Source organism: Homarus americanus, unplaced genomic scaffold (genome assembly GCF_018991925.1).
Source record: "Homarus americanus isolate GMGI-L3 unplaced genomic scaffold, GMGI_Hamer_2.0 scaffold3301, whole genome shotgun sequence".
NCBI lineage: Eukaryota > Metazoa > Arthropoda > Malacostraca > Decapoda > Nephropidae > Homarus > Homarus americanus.
In genome coordinates, this window is record NW_024721592.1 from 51,783 (window position 1) to 56,754 (window position 4,972).

A 4,972-nucleotide genomic window follows, 5' to 3' on the forward strand; every position below is an offset into this window, starting at 1 on the left:
CATTCATTTTCCTTATTTTTTTTTATTATTATGCTAAAGTATAATCATCTCATATGTTAAATAAGTATTAATCTGAGCCTAATTATTACTACCAAATATAGGTGATAATCTAAGTCAAATTATAACTTACCCAAATTAATTAATAATCTGTTCTCAATTATCATAAGAAAGGTAATATATTCCCATTTAATTATCATAAGAAAGGTAATATATTCCCATTTAATTATCATAAGAAAGGTAATATATTCCCATTTAATTATCATAAGAAAGGTAATATATTCCCATTTAATTATCACAAACAGGTTATAATCTTATCCCAAATCATCAAAAAATAATAATCTAATCCCAATTAATTTTCCTCCCAAGATAATTCGATATCAACTAATTATCACCATACAAAAATATTAATCTAATCTCAATTAATTATATCACAACCAATCACAACCCGCATCAGAATAACCAAACCATGATATACGGTAAAGCTTTTTTAAATGGACCGGCAATACACACACACAATATCCCAACCAAAACCTAACCTAACCTAACCTAACCTAACCTAACCTAACCTATTACTCTGACGTTAAATTAATGTCAATGTTATCTTTAAAAAAAAACCCGAATATTTTCCATGTAGAAGCTTTATACTAAATCATTTACGAGTTGTAGTTGAATTGGTTAGGTTAGGACTGGTTATGGTTTGGTTAGGTTAGGTTAGGACTGGTTAAGGTTTGGTTAGGGTAGGACTGGTTAAGGTTTGGTTAGGTTAGGGTAGGACTGGTTAAGGTTTGGTTAGGTTAGGTTAGGACTGGTTAAGGTTTGGTTAGGTTAGGACTGGTTAAGGTTTGGTTAGGTTAGGTTAGGACTGGTTAAGGTTTGGTTAGGTTAGGACTGGTTAAGGTTTGGTTAGGTTAGATTAGGACTGGTTAAGGTTTGGTTAGGTTAGGACTGGACTGGTTAAGGTTTGGTTAGGTTAGGTTAGGACTGGTTAAGGTTTGGTTAGGTTAGGACTGGTTAAGGTTTGGTTAGGTTAGGTTAGGACTGGTTAAGGTTTGGTTAGGTTAGGACTGGTTAAGGTTTGGTTAGGTTAGATTAGGACTGGTTAAGGTTTGGTTAGGTTAGGACTGGTTAAGGTTTGGTTAGGTTAGGTTTAATACAGAATGAATAGTGGCAAGTTAGGTTACGTTGGCATTATTGGAACCACGTTTTTAACATTGAAGAGACGTACATTTAATTAGCGAATATAAAGGGGGTAAAAAAAATAGAATGAAGATATATAGACGCGAGAATAAAAGCAAAAAAATAATAAAAGAAAATTGAAAGGAGAATTATCTTCTATTTTGTTTGTCAGAATTACTATCTCCCGTTTCTACCTTCAGGCAAACCACTTTAATTAAAAAAAAAACATTACTATTCTCTTTCCAATAATAAAACAAAATTAAACTGGAAAAAAAAATAGAACATTAATAAAGACTGAAAAAAAAAGATGGAAATTTAATACTACGATTCATTTATTGTATAACGAGGCTAAGCTTACCATAACTAAAGAATTAATATTTACTCCTCAGCTTAAAAACACCCACAAATTAATTTTTTACCATAAATAAACAAATACCTCGAATAATTAATGCACCACTATTTATTTCCCAACACACATACTGCACACCTCACTAAACCAGGTAAACTCACTTGATGTGGTGGGTTAGGTTAGGTTAGGTGATTAAGCCTTGAGGTGGTGAAAGTGATTAAGCAACCTTATTGAGGATGTTTGTGTTAATTTACATGCTTTATCGCTATTTGGGTTAAGTTACATACGCTAGTTAGGTTAAGGCAGGGTTAGGTTATGTTTGGTTTGGTTCACTTCACCTGAAAATATAAATGGTTTCACAGTCGTGCTCGTAATGTTATTCTAAACTGGTTATTTATATGTTGTTATGAGTGTTGATGTTTAATACCTTTAAATTTCTTACATAATTAGGAATTAAACAAATATTAATAACATTTACCATTCCGTGCGTAGTCTTGGTGAGTTTATTAAATACTTGATATGATTTCTTGAGTCACAAACAAATGGAAAATAATACACAAAAGGAATTTAAACGCAAAATAACTAACCGCCCTCAACTAGTTCAATGTAGAATAATTCAAAGATCTTAATTTATTCGTTAATTAGGTTAATTTAGTTTATTTTGGTTCGTGATTACATAAATGATTCAATGCCATAGTCCAACAGATTCCCTCTTGTCAACAAACACTGACCATTAAAACCATAAAATATAAATATTCCCCAAGGTATAAAACACGTAATAACCATCTTAAACCGGGGGTAATATTCTGAGATCTACGTCAGGTTGTACTTGGTTTAATGTGATATCATAGAAAGTCAACATTTTAAGTGGTAAATACAAACATGCAACACTTAACACACACCTCACCACTTAACACCTTCCTCCAGGTCTTCCTAAATACGTGAATGAGTAAAACCAACAAGAATTTCCTCAGTTTATCCTCAATATTCTTTTTTTTTTTAAACATTTCTCACTTGTATATATTTACGTATTATTTAAAGTTTTGTTTAGTCTCAACGTGGAGATAAAGATAGATATAACATTGGACTCATATGACCGGCAATATGTGTTGGAAATTGGTTTTATCTTCCAATATCCACAATTAAAAATATAAGCCGAGGGTGATACTGTACAAGTATAACTCTTATATTAACCATTGTGATATTTTGGAATAGATGAAATGTATTTTGTTGACTGAAATAATGCGACTCGTGTAGGCCTCTTAAATTTGAGCCTTTTCACTTTATTATTTATTAAGTTCTGTTTAGGTTACGTAGCAAACTTACCATATTGTAGGAATCACTTTGCAACACACACATGTGACATAATCAACGTTGCAAGTACCTGTAAATAATTAACTAAAAACGCTATTCAGAATTTCATCACCTCATTGCATCCGTACCGAGGCAATACAGTACTCATCTCCAGTTAAATCACAAATATAACTAATTTGTATTAATGTAGCACCGTATAGTATTATTAAAAACTAATATAATACTTAAAATAGAGAGAAAAGACAGAAATATATATTAAAAAACATTAAAATTAAGAAACGTGTCATGTTGGTTTAATGTGTTTTCGGTTTTTTCGCTCGTTATGTAAGTATTTTTTAGTCATCTGTGTTTCAATATAACGTCTAGATCTTCCATAACACTTAGTAACTTCATATATCATCAGTTTTCTTCCCAGATTTAAAGAAAATTAAGAAAAAATCGGACTTAATTATTGTCACTTGGTATCATCTGGTTATCATTTTTCACGAGTTAGAAATCTTGTTATTATGGAAAGAATCACAAACGTTACTTTTCAGTTTCCTAAGTTCGTGGATGTAGAATTAACACTATTTAACTGGTAATAAATGGTTTAAAATAGCAAAATAAAGAAGCCTGAACTCACGCTTGACTATGTAGACTTTCCCGCCAAGATGCTCACAGGTGCCACCATGCGTTCATTATCTCTTAAATTATTTTTTTATAAAGCTTTTAATCCAATTATTTAATTAATTTCCGTTAATTGAAGTAGAATTATGAATATATAATTTTTAAATTTGATTATTTGTCTTAAATTGATATCAAAGCCGTTGTAATTTATTTTTTTGGAGGGTAAATTCTTCACTCGATATTTTAAGACAGATGACGTTTACCAGAGTTGAGTTATATTAAAAACTATATTATAATAACTATCAACAGAGCGTATTGTCCACAAGAGAACAGGAAAATATTAAATAATTATATTTTTTATTCTTAATTATTTTCAAATATTTTTTTTTTGTCTTTATTGTGATTTTCAACATAATATACAGAGACGTAACTGAACATGCAATTAATTAAAGGTCCTTTACACTACGAGTACAATGTTTACTTTTCTTAAGGTTATTAGATCCTTATTTCTACAGTTATTTCGACTTAATTCTATTGGGTAAGTAGAAAAAAAAGGTATTTAAATCCTTCCCAGGTTTCTTACTTACCGATAATAGAGCAACAGTGAGGAGATAATAGTCATATTAAAGGAACATCTCCCGTTGGTATATGTACTCCATCTTATGTAAAAATATTTAGTAATTACAAATGTAGAAATGTTAAAGGCTTAATTTCCGAGTCATGTTCACTAGGCTTCGTTTCTTTATTATTATTATTATTATTATTATTATTACAGAGGCTCAGGGATCAGTGCCACCACGTATGAGTGAACGAGCTGGCCGTGCGATGGCCCAGGCAGGTGACAGAGTGACCCTTCCTTGTGTGGCACAGGGCCATCCACCCCCCCACTACACGTAAGTATTACACCCCCACCCCCCACTACACGTAAGTATGGCCACCCATAACCCCCCCCCATGTAATACCATAACCCCCCCCCCACTACACGTAAGTATGGCCACCCATAACCCCCCACCCCCCCCCTACGTAAGTATGCCCACCAACCCCCCACCCCCACTACATAGTATACCCACCATAACCCCACCCCCCCACTACACGTGAGTATGCCACCCATAAACCCCCCACCCCCCACTACGTAAGTATACCCACCCATAACCCCCACCCCCCACTACACGTAAGTGTAGCCACCCCCCCACCCCCCACTACACGTAAGTATACCCCCATAACACACTACACGTAAGTATGCCACCCATAACCCCACCCCCACTACACGTAGTATGCCACCCAACCCCCACCCCCCTACACGTAAGTATAATACCATATCCCCACTACAATGTACAACCCCCCCACCCCCCCACTACACGTAAGTGCCCCCAACCCCCACCCCACTACGTGTGTAATACCCATAAACCCCCACCCCCCACTACACGTAAGTATAACCCATAACCCCCACCCCCCACTACACGTAAATTACCCACCCAACCCCCACCCCCCCCCACGTAGTATGCCACCTAACCCCCCACCCCCCCA